Source organism: Mustela lutreola, chromosome 1 (assembly GCF_030435805.1).
Source record: "Mustela lutreola isolate mMusLut2 chromosome 1, mMusLut2.pri, whole genome shotgun sequence".
In the NCBI taxonomy this organism is placed as follows: domain Eukaryota; kingdom Metazoa; phylum Chordata; class Mammalia; order Carnivora; family Mustelidae; genus Mustela; species Mustela lutreola.
The window spans coordinates 58,774,482-58,792,232 of record NC_081290.1 but is presented as its reverse complement, the minus strand read 5'-3'; the positions used below and the strand labels follow the sequence as shown (position 1 = coordinate 58,792,232).

Here is a 17,751-nt window from a genome sequence, read left to right as displayed (position 1 = left end):
GGAGAATCTGCCCCTAGACTCTGGAGTCTGACACTCCGTCTGCACAGTTAGCATTAGAATTGCTCTATAATATTGCAAGTGGCCTAGGTGGCCTCATGTGCTTTTTAAATTTTTTAAAAAATTTTTTAAAAACCCAATTATTTATTTAATATATTCATCACAAGGGCTCAACCAGAGACTTAATTTAAAAAAACAAAGATGATATAAAAATGGCACCAGAGCTTAAGATACAGAGTCCTCGACAGAAATGAAGAAAAATACAGACTATCTAAGAAGAAAATAAAAAGACAACACAAGGAGAGAGGCTGGACAGACAGGGATCTTGGCAGGAGACATGCTTTGAGTAGGTTTCTTGCAGATACTTTTTAAAGGCTGTGGGGTTTTTCCAGAGCTCAGCAGCATGGGTATTCAAAGGACTACCAATGTTTGGTTCTCCTAGCAGGCTTTGGATGGACAGCAGGATGGTCCTGACATCATACCTGGCAGACCATTTGTCCTTCAGGGTATCCAGGCAGATGTTTCTCTGGGTTTTCACATTGGGGTGATAGGAGGATGTGAGGAACTTCACCATGGGCATTGGAAGGGTAACTACTCGGGAACTCCACCGATGCAGGTCTTCATATACGGTGTCAGCTGCTCCATAGATGGTCCTCATCCATTTGAAAATGTTGTCTAATACAGCGAGGGCAGAAATTACTTTGTCACCAGACATCCTGATGGTCATCAGCTCCTGCTGTAGCCTCTTGTGCACGGGGCCCTGGGCATCCCCCAACTGGGTTCAGTTATTTTGCGGGTGCAGCGACGCTGGTGGCAGATGGGTTGCGGTTCTGGGAGGCCTCCAGGGTGGTGCAAGGAGGGAGGCAGGAACTGGGAGAGCACAACTGCAACTACCACATGTGTTTCATTTAAAAAAATAATATTTTTATTAACTAATAATAACGTATATATACATCCTTATTAAAGTTGGAATTTTATACTTGTAGAAATGTCCTTTCTCCATCTAATTTCCCTTCTTCTTGAAGTAAACCACTTTGTTTGTTATGCAGTCTTCTAGTCCTTTTTATGAATTTGCCTTCATATCTTCATACAATGCAAAGTGTTATTTTGTGTTTGCATTTTTTTTAATTTTTAATTTTTTATAAACATATATTTTTATCCCCTGTTATTTGACATAAAAAGTGTCATTTTTACATTAAAAAATGTTCTTCATCACTAGACATTAGGGGGATTCAAATTAAAACCACATTGAGATATCACCTTACACCAGTTAGAGTGGCCAAAATTAGCAAGGCAGGAAACAACACGTGTTGGAGGGGATGTGGAGAAAGGGGAACCCTCTTACACTGTTGGTGGGAATGCAAGTTGGTGCAGCCTCTTTGGAGAACAGTGTGGAGATTCCTCAAGAAATTAAACATAGAACTTCCTTATGACCTTGCAATTGCACTACTGATATTTACCCCAAAGATACAGATGTAGTAAAAAGAAAGGCTATCTGTATCCCAATGTTTATAGCAGCAATGGCCACAGTCGTCAAACTGTGGAAGGAACCAAGATGCCCTTCAACGGATGAATGGATAAGGAAGATGTGGTCCATATACACTATGAAATATTATGCCTCCATCAGAAAGGATGAATATCCAACTTTTGTAGCAACACGGACAGGACTGGAAGAGATTATGCTGAGTGAAATAAGTCAAGCAGAAAGAGTAAATTATCATATGGTTTCACTTATTAATAGAGCATAACAAATAGCATGGAGGACAAGGGGAGTTAGAGAGAAGGGAGTTGGGGGAAATTGGAAGGGGAGGAGAACCATGAGAGACTATGGACTCTGAAAAACAATCTGAGAGGTTTGAAGGGGCCGGGGGGGGGGTGGGAGGTTGGGGGAATCTCCCAAATAGGGGGTATTAGAGAGGGCACGGATTGTGTGGAGCACTGGGTGTGGAACAAAAACAATGAATACTGTTACGCTGAAAATAAATTTTTAAAAAGTGTCATTTTTACTTTTGTGTATCCATCTATTTTTTAATCAATACTATTTTTTGGAGATCTAGTATTTATAGAGTTAACCACATTAAAAGAGAAACAATGCAAAACACCTTTGCCTACCCATTCCCCTATTGATGGACATGTAGGGTGCTTCATAACTCTAGCTACTGTTTCAAATGATGATGAAATGAGCATCCTTGTGCATGACTTCGTGGATCCACATTGAGTGTTTCTCCAGAGAGGGTATCTTTGAGCAAATCTGCTGTGTGCCTTTGAAAATTCTGATGTGCTTTCAGTCATTTGATTTGACCTTTTAAGAAACAGTTTATTTGGTGATTTGGGGTGATTTAGAATTAGTGTCTCAAAGTTATAGCAGTTATGCACTTAAAGGAACAAAACTGGTTGATAGATAGGTTGGCTATCAGTTGACCATCAGGGAGATAAAGCTTTTATTTTTGGCTAGAGGAAAACATTCTATTATTATTTATTATAAGTTACAAGATAATTGAGAAAGTATGATTTTGAGGGAGAAGAATAAATGGTTAATATTCGATTTTTCAACTTATGGTCAAATGTTGCACATTTCATGTATGAGTGTGTGTGTGTGTGTGTGTGTGTGTGTGTGTGTGTGTGTGTGTGCCTGCACACGGGCATACTTATACACACAAGAGAAATATTGTAATTTAAAGATGAGGTGATGATCCTGAATTTGTACTCTAACTCTTGCAAGTGCCATTGATAGAATAACTGTATTAGTCTACCCAGGCTGCTATGACAAAATACCATACACCAGGTGACTTCAAAAACAAACATTTATTTCATATAGTTCTGTATAGGGAAGTCCAAGATCAAGGTGGGGGCTAATTCAGCCCCTGGCGAGGATCTTCCTGGATACAGATAGCCACATTCCTGCTTCATCCTTATATGGTAGAGAGAGTTCTGATAAACATTTCTTATGAAGGCACTTATAAATTCCTCTTCCTATAAGGGCACTAACTCCATCAGGAGGACCCTGCTCTCAGAACCTAATCTAAACCTAATTATCTCTCAAAGACCCCTTCTTCAAAAAACATTATACTGGGGGTTAGGAGCTCAAAAATATGAATTTTGAGTGCACACACACACACACACACAAAAGTGATTACCTCATCCTCATCTGAAGCCTTTGGGAGATGGCCTCAGTACCTCCTTCTATGACATGTGTACAAAGATTTTCTTGTGGCTCACTAATTTGTAGTTAAGGATGCTTTCTTGCCACAGTTTATTTCTTACTCATTCTCCTTCCCATCCATGATGGTTATGGAGCAGTGTTTCACAGTCTTTTTGCAGTTTCTATCTTAAGGCTCCAGAATGATTCCATCAACCAGGTGGTTCAAAAATTCTGATGGGATCTCAGAGCATTGGTACTTTTATTTATAAACAGTTACAGATGAGAATCACAGTTTTGGACACAAGGAAAAATTTAAGTTCATCACAGACCTTCATTATTTTCTAGACAATGCTAATTCCCAGGAGAGGAAGTCCAGAGTGATTCTGAACCCTTGTTCTTTGTCTTGCAAAGTATTGATCTGTTTTTTACCTTCAGGTAATCCTCTCTTCATGCAGTTCTATTAACCTTGCACATATGAAAAAAAATGATGGTCTAAGGGTTGGCAGGGAAGATAATATATGTGGTCAGCAATGTCTTCCTTGGACGAGGGAAGAGTATTGAGTCTGGATGCTGTGTATTTTCTTCCCTGCAGAGATATTTTCTTCCTCCTCCCCTTGATTGTCTGACCACATATTCTCTCTTCTATTGGTATGTCCATCATAGTTCCTCCTTTCTTCTTAGGCCAGTTTCACACAATACCACTACCCAGGATTCATGGTAACATCAATGACAATAATTTATACTAACAGCTAACATTTACCAAGTGCCTCCTTAGTTATAAGACCTGCATGTTTACATTTAATTCTCACACCAATCCAAGAGATCAGCCCTAATATTATCCCCATTTCATAATGGAGAAAAAAGAGGCTCAGAAAGACTATAGAATTAACTGAATGTCTTACGGCCAATGAGTGGTAGTGCCAGGATTTGTACCCAGGCAGTCGGACTCCATTTTTAACATTACTACTCTGTTTTTCATAAACTGGGATTTTCACTTCACATCCAATATTATTTAATTCTCATAACAGTACTTTAAAGTTGGGATGGTGAAGCCATTTTTCAGATGAAATCAGCAGCCTCAATAAAGTTAGTTTTCCCTAAATCACCAACAAGTGGAGGAGCCCCCTGAAATCGTTCCTTCTTATTAAGCTGCCTCAGTTTAACTCCTTCTTGGGCTTTGAATTGAATCAAAGGCTCAAGGTATTCAGTCCTAAGGCAGAAAATAAACTGGGTAATTCAGAATGTGTCTGTTTCATTGACTTTCTCTTGCTCTTTTCTTATTTTTGTGACCTTGCAGGTCCCATTACCATTGTCCCTGCGTGGGATGTGGTTCCACATTGTCCTCTGGTCTTCTGGCCCTTTGCTTCTACCCTCAAGCTCCAGCCAGACCCATCTACATTTTAAAGTTGTCACAAGTTATGTTCAAATCTCTAGAGTCCTTGCTGCCTTAAGGAACATTGTATCTAATTTTAAAATGATTTATCATTGCAATTTGTGCTAATATCATTATAAATCATCAATTTACATAGACTGAAGGTCTGATTAATTCAAATGTATTCATTTATTTTAGATTAATATGCACCTCATGACTAACCTCTGTATTCATTTACACACAAGATTAAAAACAGATTATTACATCCAAACAAGAACCTACACCATGCAACTCAAGTAGGGTTGCCCATTTCCAGCACTGGCAGGATAGCTTGAGGATTCCTTTTGCAATTCTGAAAGGGTCAAAGGAAGAAGTGTCTCATCTGACATGTCATTATAGCAACAGGCCTTGGGCTTCTCACTCTGACACTGTCACTCTTGCCTGTACTGCCTCAGGGCACATTACTTTGGTTTTCCAATCTGTAGAGACATAATGAATATTGACAGAATGTTTAGTACATGCCCAATTGTAGCATTGGGCTTTATAGGTGCTAACTCATTTAATCTTTACAACAACCTTATGAGGTATGTACTAATATCACTCCATTTTACAGAGGTGGGAATGGAGGCTCAGAAAGATAGTAACTTGCCCAAGTTAGATACTTGACCAAGGTTAAGTGTTACAGCTAGTAAGTGTCAGAGTTAGGATTTGAACTTTTAAAATCTGGATCCCAAGTCTATGTTTTAGTCATTCTTCTATGTGGCTTTAAGATTAACCAGGATCATTCAAGAATTGAAATGACCATTAGAGATGTTTTCAAAAATATTTGTAATACTAATTGTTGGTATAGACACTGAGTGGCTGAGATCATGTCCAACACTTACTATGAAATCTCAAGATACACAGTCCAGTTCTGGACAAAAGGCAGTTGCTCAGTAGATGTGTTTCAATTAGCTATTGATCATTTTCCCTCCATGATGGAATCATCTCTTTAGGATGAAGATACTTGGTTAGTGCCCTAGAATTTTGGAGTTGTAAGATGTGAGTTTGTTTTCTATTTCCACCAGTCTAACTTCACATAAAATACCACTATACACACAGGCCTGGGGGAATTTTAGTTTTTAACTCTATAAAGTGGTCATCTTATTTCTCTGACTGGTTTCTTTGGACTGAGCTGTGAGCTTCTATGACACATCAGCTGATTCCACAAGGCCATTTTATGGGCAGTGCAGGCCTCATTAGCCTGGACCTGAGTTTCTACCCCTGCAGTTCTTCTCAAGTGTTTTCATACTGAAGGGGAGTCCAGGAAGCAGCTCACCTGTTTCTAATCTGTTAAAAGTTTACAGGCAAAGGCATTGGGTTGCCTTGAAGCACAAAATATGATTAATGATTTGGAGTACTAATGGAATGTTGGCCATGCAAAAATGTCTTTCTATATATTTCCAAAAAGGCCTTTCTTACCTAAGACCTTGTATTTTAAATTATATTTTTAGGTCCACTTTTTATAGCCTAAACATATCTGTCAGCCACCTATTGTGTGAAAAATATTTTGCCTTGTGAGAGAGGAATGTTAACAATAATAAGTATATCTTGAACTTGTATAGCAATTTTTTTCAAAGTATTTTCATGTATTGTATTTTTTCATTGAAAGTGCAGTGAAATAAGAGACCAAAGCTTGAATTTTTATCATGGCAAAGTGACCTAAGTCACTGTCCTTCCTTCGGTATCAATTTCTTTATCTGATTTGAGACCTGAACTCTCCTTTTATATGATGTTTGATATTTTGACTTACTTAAAGTGGAAGCTGTAGTCCCACACACCTTGAAAGACACAGATTAAGAGGCTCAACGAACTTGATGACCCAAACTAAAAATATACCAAATGCTTTAAATCACAGGCTCTGGCATCAGACTCCTTGGGTTCAAATACTTGCTTAACTATTTAGTACTTGGCAAGTTACTTAATGTCTATTTTCTCAACTGTTAAACTGGGGATGATTAATAGCACCTATCTTACAGGGTCAATCAAGGATAGTTAATGCATATAAGTGCTAGAACAGTTTGTGGCTCATAATAGATACTCAAGAAATGCCAGTGACTCCTGGCAAGTTAAGAAATTTGGAACACTCTGAACTCTACCTCTGAAATTCACAATACTCTATATGTTAATTAATTGAATGTAAATTAAAATAAAATAAAATTTAAAAAAGAAAAAAATTGGAACATTCACACAGAATGCAGAACCCTGATGTGTATCCATGGTTTCTAGAAATTCACCTCAGATATTGAGGTCTGAAATAGAACTGAGCAGAAGACAGAAGCAGACTTGGGGCTCAAAAAAGGAAGTCTCTGGACCACTAGAAGAAGTTGCAACTTTGTTTTGGAGACGACCATACTTAAAGAGCAGATGGAAGACTATGAAATGAAAATGGCTAAATATGTTGGAGCTTGAGAACCAGTTCTCTGGGAATGATGCTCATTCTGATGGCCTAAAAGTCAAATTATTTCTATGAGAATGTCTTCCCTCCCTTGTCTCCTTTCCTTCCTCCCTCCCTTGCTTCCTTCCCTGTTGTTTCCTGTTTTAATTTTTAGAGATTTAATTTTTAGAGTGGTTTTAGGTTTATAACAAAATTGAGAGAAGGTAGAAAGATTTCCTGTATATCTCCTGACTGCACACCTGCATCACCTTTCACCTTATCAACATCACTTATTGGAAATGGACTTTTTATTTTTTAAACAAAGGATGAGCCTCTACTGACACATGATAATCACTCAAAATCCATGGATTACTCTTAGTGTTGTACATTTCAGGAGTTTGGACACAGGTATAATGGCATATATTTATCATTGTGATATCATACAGAATATTTTCACTGCCCTAAAATTCCCTTTGCTCTGGCTATTCATCTTTTCCTCCCTTCCCCACCACTTCAACACACCCTAACACCAATGATTTTTAAAATATATTTATTTTATTTTAGAGAGAGAGAAAGAGAGCAGGAGGGGCAGAGGGAGAGGGAGAGAAAATCTCAAGCAAACTGCACTGAGCATGGAGCAAAATGTGGGACTCAATCTCACAACCCTGGGACCAGGAACCGAGCTGAAACCAACAGTCAAATGCTTAACTGACTATGCCACCAAGGTGCCCTCTACCTCTGATTTTTTTTATTGTCTCCATAATTTTGACTTTCCTAGAATATCATATAGGTAGAAATACACAATATGTGTCCTTTCCATTAATATGCATTTAAGTTTCCTCTATGTCTTTTTCATGGCTTGATAGCTCATTTCTTTTTGAGTACTGAATAATGACCCATTGTCCAAGTGTTCCACAGTTCATCCACTCACCTGCTAAAGGACATCTTTTTTAAAGATTTTATTTATTTTATTTGACAGGCAGAGATTACAAGTAGGCAGAGAATGAGAGAGAGAGAGAGAGAGAGGAGGAAGCAGGCTTCCTGCTGAGCAGAGAGCCTGATGCGGGACTTGATCCCAGAACCCTGAGATCATGACCTGAGCTGAAGGCAGTGGCTTAACCCACTGAGCCACCCAGGTGCCCCTGCTAAAGGACATCTTGTTTGCTTCAGAGTCATGGCAATTATGAATTAAGGTGCTATAAACTTCTGTGTGCAAGTTTTTGTGTGGAAATAAGTTTTCAACTCTGAGTAAATGCCAAGGAGCACGATAGCCAGATAGCATGGTAAAAGAATGTTTACTTTGTATCCATTCTCTTTAAGAATATTTCAGTTCTCTTTAGTGGATTGATGTTACAGCATTTTGTAAATTTTCATGGATCTTATTACCTGATGGACACTGGTCTTGCTATCCTTCCCCTATCTCTTCCTATCTTTCTCTAAGGCCCTCCCTCAGAGAAAGGTTCTGCCATCTCTCATTCCATCAAGCCCCAAGTCCTATGAAGCCATTCACTTGATCCTCTATGTCTCCACTTTGAGCTCGAGTTCCCCTGGTCTCTTGCTGGGACTGTTTTTATGTAATAATCTCTTGAGAGTGTCTCCACCTTTGGGATTGGAACCCTTCATGGTTGGTTTCAGCGCTCATGCATTTAACACCTCTATTATGCAGTGGGAAAGAGCACAGTCTGGGGTTGTATTTTTTGGATGAATTTCCAGCTTCACTTACATATTTTTGGGAAGTTACTTAACTTGCCCTGCTCCATTTTCTTACCTGTAGACAAAAATGCTATACATACCTCCAAATGCTGTTTTAAAGATTAAATGCAATTATCTATGCTAAATACTTAGCATAGTGCCTAATTCATGGTCATCCTGAGAACCCAGTGTTATCAGTGTTATTTGTAGTATAACCACCACCACCACCACCAGCTGCACAGAAAGTGAAGCTGGAGGGATGGACAGGTTTTAGATGTCACTTAGGTTACAGTTCCCAGTGTCAACTGGCATCTAGCACAGCAATCTAGACTTATTGAATTAAAACCATGCTGCATCTGAAACTCTAATACATGAGAGATATCAATGGAAGTACGTTTGCTGAGCTGGGTGAAGGGAGATGGCACGTGTCCATATATTTACAAATATGTGCAAGAATTATTAGGAATAATAATATTAGTAAAAAAAATTACAACAGTAGTTGTGTGACTACTTCTACTGCTGTTATTACCACTGTGGGGAGTGGCACTATGAGAGATTATCCGTCTTCAGCTTGCCTTCAGAGCTGAAGAAGCAGAGCCAGCAGAAAGAATGGGGTGGAACATACTCCATGACATCTCTTTCTAGCTCCGTTTTCCCAGTGGCCCTACACTACATTTTTATTATCTCCCTTTTATGTCTCAGGATTCTGAGGCTCATAGAGTTGAAAATGACAGAGCTCAATGCTCTTCTAAGATACCATGTTTCTCCACTGGAGTTTTGCTCACCAGGGGAAGTTCTTTTTAACAATATCACATGTCCAATAATGCAATGATTGCTTTAGGACACAAGGAGATCCCCTTGAATAAGGGTTGCTCAAGCTAAAGCTAACATGTTGTGAGGATTTGAGCACTGGAGGAGGGCTGGGATGAGATAGTCTTAAAGACCTTAAAGGTCCTTCTGAGTCTGGGAGTCTAAGCCTTTGTGAAATGCTGCCTGTGGCTGACAACCTAGGAGCATCACAGTTCTGTTATTTTTCAGTATTGCACCAAAAGAGCTCTCCTTTGCCCACTGGAAACCTAGTGCCACATCTTGAATAGAACCTGCAGTTGGTGAGAACATATTTAAAAATGCACTTGTATAGTTAGTAACTTTTATCTATAAATCCCCTCAATGAAATTCCAGAGCTTTAATCGGCCATGAAATTCCACAGAGGGGCATTTTCCTTAGCTAACGTCAGCAGTTTCTAACTTCCTGTAAATATTCACTCACATGAAGTAGTTAATAGATTTCCTCATGCAGAACATTCTTGGCCACCAGTGGAAAAGTTCGCTAAAAGATAGATTGCTTCCCATGGCTGGAGAATAACCACTAGTTGGAATTTTTATGCTGCCTGACACTCCTAATTAATATCAAGTCTCAAAGTTCTGATTCTAGAGCCAAAGGAAGACAGGTCCATGAAAGGTCCCACTTCCTTGTCTTACCAACATCGATTACATGCTGGGCACAAGGCTAGGGGCTTTCTATGCATTATAACATATGATCCTCAAAGCAATCTTGCTCAGGATGTATTTTACAGAAAAAGTTGCTGAGACTCAAACAGGCTCCATCTCAATTGTCCAGTGTGATATCCAGTAGCCACATGTGGCTGTTTAGATTTAAATTTGCACTAATTATAATTAAATAAGCTTAAGAATTCAATCCATCAGTCCCCCATCCACATTTTAGGTGCTCATTAGCTAATGTGGCTAGTGGCTACTATATTGGACAGCACATATGAGAATATTCTCACCATCTCAGGAAGTTCTTTCAGATAGCGCTGGCCTGGAAGTTCATTTAAACGTAGAGCTGGGTTCTAAAAGCCAGGCCTTTGGTGCTTTTTTGTGCAGTGCTGTGCTCCAGAGAAAGCAGTGTGTGATCTACAGCAGATGCTCTCAAACTCCTTAAGTGGGAGATGAATGAAATTAGCAGGAATATCAGGGTGGATGCTTGTGTGCTGTGGGATGTCGGGGCTGAGCCCTTGAAATAGGCCTTCTGAGGTGCCTTGATGTCAACCAAGTTAACACAGTTAACCAGTGTCAGGGCACAGACCTGGTGTAACTCCACAACCCTTCCTTCAGAAACCTATGCTGCTTTTCTATTTGACTTAAAAGCCTCCTTACTGTATCTCAGATTTATCTCAGTCAAGTCCCTGCAAGATAGCTTGCTCACTGCCTGAGGAATTTTTAGAGTTTGGTCCTTGTAAACTGATCAGTGATCATGTAACCCCAGGAAGGACAAGTTCTCAGAGTCTCTTTTCACCCAGTGTCTTCTTGTGAGGCTGCAGCATGTGGTTCTGCTGGAATCTTCCCCGTAACACTTCCAAAGTTCAGAGCCGCCTCCAAACTGCGTAAGAAAAGCAGACAGAATATTTAGTGCAGTTGCTGGAGCCATAAAAGAAAAAAAATTAACCAAGCTTATTAGGCTCCCTGTTTCTTTTCTCCCATAAAGGGAGCAATTGGCAGTAAATGCCATTCTGCTTTTTAACAGATGAATGGCCCAGTTGTGATAAATCCACTAGCATTTTCTGGGAGAAATATATTTTACTCCAGACAGTTTTAGTAGTGGGACCATATTTTTCACAGGAGCGATGAGGACACTTTAGTGAGGGTTAAACTTTTCAAACCAGTGTGAAGGTTGGGTCAGGAGAGGTCCAGCACCCTTGGGCTTACATTCCTGAGTCAGGGGAAGGTACATTTATCCATGGTTCTTTCCCTTTCTTGTCAGCTTACCTACAGAGTCTTCACCTTTCATCACCTCTGTGTTTTTATTTGTTCTTACATTTATTTCTGGGATTAGGGGATATACATGTATAAACTTGGTTCTTCTAGATAGGGAAAGTAAGTCTCAGCAAGTCACTGGCTTGCCTGACATCACATACCTAGTGAGTAAGGAGGCTAGGATTCGGACCTCAGGACTTCACTCTCCTCACTCTCCTCCTTATTTCATCCAAGTTAGTTTTTGTCCAGAAGACTCAGATCAAATCTTTGTCTTTCAGAAAAGATTCAAAGAAGGCTAAAGCTTTGTATGGGGGTCTAGGGTGAGAATTTGTCTTCTGAGCAGACGTATCAAGATCAGGATGAGGTTTACCTGGCACAACAGTTTCCATACATTATTTCATGGGATCCCAGCAGGGATGCAGTTTTGAGGAACTAGCACGTAAGTGGAAGTCTGTAGAATGAGAAAGATTTATTCTGGTCAGGGAAGACATTGGGTATTCTAGTGGGAGTGGGGTGTGGGGTGTTTGTGCAAAACTGGTGATGAGGCTTGGGGACAGAAAGATCAGCTAAGGGAGGCTTCTGGGGGCTGGGGCAAAATCTTAAGGGCTGGACTAAGGCAGTGACAAAGGGATTGAACTCCACTTTGAGATGTCTGACTAGTAAGAAGTTACTCTGAAGTCATTCATATACCTGATTATCCCTTTGATTTGTGCTCCTTGCTGATGGATTACTGCTTCATGAAATGCCAGTAACTTCGTTACTCATATTTCTCTACTTATACTTTTTTTCAGCAACTATCACTTCTGATAATTTTTACATTAATTGTACATAACACTGCTTTGCTTTAAACATATTATTTTAAAACATTTTGTTTTACAGTTCACTTCACAGCTTGAAATTCTGTAGACAGTGGTCATAAATCTCTCTTGAAAGAAAATGGAAGTTGTCTGTTTTAATTTCCTATCAATTCCCTACTGCTTGGGAAGAGTGATGGAAGACACACACACACACACACACAGACACACTATTCAAGCACTTGCAAATCTCTCTGGTTTACTAGCAGGTTGCTCTTTTTTAAGCAGAATAGATCACTTTCAAAATGCATGTGTTTGAGGTTGGGTTTGAAGATGTGTTTGGGGATAAGGTGAAAGATTTGTAATAGAAATAGCAATTTAATTTTGGGATGTGACCAGAAGTGGGACAACAATGAGATTTAAGAAATAAATCTGGCCCAGGTTCTGGGCCAGAGGGATTTGGTTTTAATTCTGGCTGTTATGTTCACTAGCTCTGTGACCCTGGGCAAGTTACATTAATCTTTGTCAGTCTTCACTTTTTCACCTATATAATGGTGGGGAGAGTCTTATAAACTCCACCAAAAGTCTCCATAAAATAACAACCATAATCAGTTACTTTGCTCAATTAGCTATTATTTCTTTCGGGAAAGACTTGATGGGGATAGCTTGTTTCTTCTCCTCATGACAACAGTGGTGGTAATCAGAGTGGAGCTAGATGATATATTTCCAGGGTGACCCCTGCACCTGAATGGTAAGTTGGCCTTGACTGTTGGCCAGGAGTTCAGTGAAATCTAGTATCCAGAGTACCTTTATGTGAACTCCCCAGCTTGGTGGTTTCAGAAGAGTTGGGTCACTTGCATGGTCTGGCTTCCCTTAGAATGGGTGTTCCAAAAGCACTTCTCAGAATGCGTGGCTTTTTATGACTTAAACCTTAGAGATCAAATAGCAGAACTGCTGACCCATTCTGTTGATTGAAGTGATTACAGTCCTGCCCACATTCAATGTGGGGACATAGACATCACCTCTTGATGGAAGCAGGAACAAGGTGACATTATAGTGGCATATGAGGCATTGTTGAGGGGCTCCTGGGAAAATATTCTCTGTTTCCTTTATTTCCTTAGGTCTCTCCATGCTGGGAGTTCCACCAGGCAAAAAATGAACCTCTTGTTTTTCTTCAGCACCATTTCTTAGAACCCAGGACAATGTTCAATAGAGGGTAGGCACTCAAATATTTGTTGACTAAGTGAATGCACAAATTTATTTGGAATATCTTTAAAACTATCTGCCTTCTCTAGAGTCACATTTTCTTTTCTTTAAACCCTCATAATTATGTGAAAATATATGTGGGTGTGTAACTGGAGCCATATCTACAGAGAGGGAGAGAGAGAAGAAGCTTTGCAAAGTCCACGTTAGCAAGGAGTTATTTACCTCCTTTAGATCCTTTGGGGGAAATCCTACATTGATTTTTGTGGTAAGATAGGATCATACAGTGCAGGTGTTTATAATAAAATCCAGAGTTTTTTTTTTTTTTTTTAAATTCAGGACTTTGTGAAGATGATATGCAGATAAGACACAAGGAAATATCTTGCATAGAATTAATAGGTTTTATTATACTGTTACTTTCTGCTTAAGGGTTCTCTAGTTTTGATATCAACTTCAGGCTCTCTCCACTGGGGCACTGGGGAGACATCTCTGCCAGTTCTGAGGGAAATGATTGGCTCGGAATGGCTTTTTCACTTTTGGCTAAGTTCAGTGGTATTTTTGCTTAATGCTATTCATTTTGAGCTTGGTTAGCATTTTAAAAATTATGAAAAATTTCAGACACATGAAAAGTAGAGAGCGTAATGTAATAAATTACTCCTTTGCACCCATGATACAATTTCAAGTTGCCAGCTCATGGCCAATGTTATTACATGTGTGATTACATGCACTTTCCTCCTTCCTCCTGAATTATTTTGGAGGAAATCCCAGACATTGTATAATTTAATCCATATAAATTTCATCATGTTTTTAATTGAGAAGAACTCTTTAAGGAAACATAATGACAATACTATTTTTATATCTAAATAATTAAAATAATTGCTTATAATCATGAAATACTGTCAGTGCTCAAATTTCTCCAATTAACTTATATCCATTTTATAGTTTTTTTCTATCAACAGTCCAATAAGTGTCATACATTGCAATTTCTGGATATGCATCAATTAAAAAAACAAAACAAAAATCTCTTCTTTCTCTTTCTCTAGTCTTTTATTCCCTGTGTAATTTATTTGTTGAAAAACTGCTTGTTTGTCCCATAGCATTTCCTGTGTAGCTTTTACCATGTTCTGGACTTTGCTGATTGAATCCCCATGGCATCATTTATCTTATTCCTCTGCCTCTCCATTTCAGGTAAATTGCTATTTAGATTTTGAAGCTCGATAGATTCAGGTTGGGGATTTTGGCAAGAATACCATGATATTTAGAAGATGGCGTATTTTTCCCTTGCATCTAATGGACTTTCTGTGACATTAGAAGTGCTTCATGATCCTTGTCTGGATCCATTATTACTATTATTATTTTTTTTTTGAGTTCACGAAATGTTACATTCTTTTTAAAAAAGATTTATTTATTTATTTTAGAGGTGGGGATGGGTAGAGGAAGAGAGAGAATCTTAAGCAGACTCCCTGCGGAGCTTGGAGTCCAGCACATGCAGGGCTCAACCTCACCACCCTAAGATCATGACCTGAGCCAAAATCAAGTGTCAGACTCTTAACTGACTGAATCACCCAGGTGCCCCACAAAATGTTAGGTTCTAATTTTATCATTCTTCATTTCTACTTTAAGCTGTGACAGTACCATAAAGAGAATCCCCTCAGGAAAACTTCGAATACCCTCAGGTATGCTTTGTACAGAAAGGGCAGGATAAATGATCGGTTCCTGTTATTTTTATTTACCAATTTTTCATTTAAAATTTTTAAAAAGATTTTGCTTATTTATTTGACAGAGACACAGTAAAAAAGGGAACAAAAGCAGGGGGAGTGATAGAGGGAGAAACAGGCTTCCTGTCAAGCAGGAAGCCTGATGTGGGGCTTGATCCCAGGACCCTGGGATCATGACCTGAGCTGAAGGAAGGCACTTAATGACTAAGCTGCCCAGGCTCCCCTATTTGCCAATTTACCAAACAGCAAAAGTGATATAGGAGATTTTCTCCTTATCTTTCTCCTTTCATTTCTTTATTTATTCTTCAACTTTTCTACTTCCTTCATTCTATCTTTCCTCTCCTCCTTTTCTTTTCATTATTAATCCATTTAAATGTCTTGTTAACTATATTTATAACTAAAATATCTGAATTAATTTTAACATATTAGATGAGTTTCAACAGGATTCACTGATTTTTAATTTTAGGCCTTTATTTCTATTTGAAGAAAAAAATATATATGTACTTGATTGTGTGCCTTTAGTAAATGTCAATTCTTTGTCAAATGACTATTATTCAGACTTTCCCTGCAATATGTCAACAAAGATACATAAGCAGAAATATACTGAATGAAGCATCCAAATAAGCTAATGTTTTCCTGATAAAAACAGATTCAGTTGGTGCATTCTTTCTTCTCTTTTCCCTTCCCTGTTTTCTGTGCATGGATTGTGGATGCAATGGCGAGAGGAGTAATAGTCATCAAGCCAAAAAGAAGAGGAATACTTACATGCATATTCATCTAGGGGAAGAAATTGGATTGGAGCCCAGTTTCTTGATTATTCTCTTATAGAATTGTTCCATTTTGAGACTACTGTAGTTGACTTCCTGGAATTTGAGAAAAACAAACCTCAGTTTTTTAAGTCACCATTTATGGGCACTTTTGATACTTGCAGTTGCATGTCTTCCATGATGCATTTGTCCAAAGTCAGGGACATAATGTGTAGGTGAGCTGTCTTTCAAATCCAGGTTTGTTAATATCTCAAGCTTGTGTTTTCTTATTAAATGATGTGGAGAACCATGGACAAGAGCTACAGCTGAATACTTCTATGAAGATGAACCCTTATTAACTCCTTGATTATTCTCAGATACACTTTGTATAGAAAAGGGAGGATATATGCTCAATTTGTGAACCAACCTCCCTCTGTCTAAACTATACTATTCTCTGCAGAAAAGGCTAGGTTCAATACACCTTTTCAGCATCTCCTCAGGCAGGGAATGAAATGCTTCTGGCCTCATGTAATGAGCTGATGAAATATACAAGCTTTCCCTTACTTCTTGTCAAAGGATTTCAACTTTTCTGGACCAAAGAGGTCTCTTTTATTAACTCCCTGCAAAGTACAACATGTTTTGAAAGATTTTGTCAAGCAAAAATGTACTTAATGATAAATATTTGATTCACTTTTCCATTTAAATTTAATCAAATACACATATAACCTCTAATCATAGTTTCTGATCTACATGACTTGCATTAGCACACTGAGTTGGTTCTAATTTGAGTGAAAAACAAGGACAATTTGGTTAGCCTGTACAGCTTTAAATTAAATTCAGTTAGGATTTGAGGATGAGAGAAATGCCCCCAAGAATCCTCTTGCAACCTTTGAAAACTTCTGTGGGTCTGAGGGCTCTGCTGGGGACCCAGGTTGGACAGGTGTTGCTTTAAGATTCAGGTGGTCCATATTCCAATAAAAAGGTTGGTTCCCAATCACAACAAAAGGTATAGAAGAGGCTTCAGTTGAAAGATGGATTAAATTGGCTTTGGGTTCCTCTTACTGCCACACACTACTTCCAAGCTAGGCTGAGCCTGAGTGAGCCCCGATCAGCTCCTGATGCTGATCACCTCCAACCTGTAGTCTCCAGGCGTGGTCCCTGGAAACCATGTGTTGGAATATTTTAGGAGCCCCATGGACAAGGGTAAGTGGAATCTAGAATTGGTTTTGCTTAGGAATTCAGCCTGAGTGCTTGGTGCTCTGTAGATTAATCTGAAGATTTTCCCTCTATCTCTTATCCTGCTTATTATGTTCACGAGGAATGACTTCTATCTGAAAAACATTTACTGAGCACCTGCCATGAGCTAGTATAGTATTAGGTGCCAAGTTACAGAGATGAATAAGATCCTATACTTATGACTATGTTTCTGCCTTGATTTTTGGTTAATAATCAGCTTTAAAAAAATAATCTTTTTTTTCCCCTTATTTGGAGACTTAATCTGAACTTTAACAGACTTTGTGAGACACAATGCAGCTAATGCTAATCTCCCCCTATCTTCTACTGGATATGGGTCCCTCTGATGGGCTCCACTGATGTCTTTCTGTAGCCCAGATGGGTTATCTACCATCTCAACAATGTAGGTCCAGCTTCTGCTGAGAGGAGAATCTATTGCTCGATTTCTCTGTGTTCTTCTTCCGTGTGACTCTTTCTCCCATTAGATTATAAGATCCTTGAAGGCAAGGACTGTGTTCACTTAAGTATCATGCCCAGTGAAGAGTGAATGGTAGGTGCTGGGAGATGCTGGTTACTATTTGTTGAATGTTGAATGGAAATAGGTGCTGTATGGAAAAGAAAGACTGTGAGATGGGTGAGGATGGACCTGAGAAGTTTGGCCATCATATAGGCTGGTCATTGT

General features: G+C 38.9%; 1 pseudogene; it reads right to left on the bottom strand.

Annotated features, from left to right (window-relative positions):
• Positions 1–268: 268 nt before the first annotated feature.
• On the bottom strand, positions 269–3,281 carry LOC131813350 (ubiquitin-conjugating enzyme E2 C-like; annotated as a pseudogene).
• Positions 3,282–17,751: the final 14,470 nt, after the last annotated feature.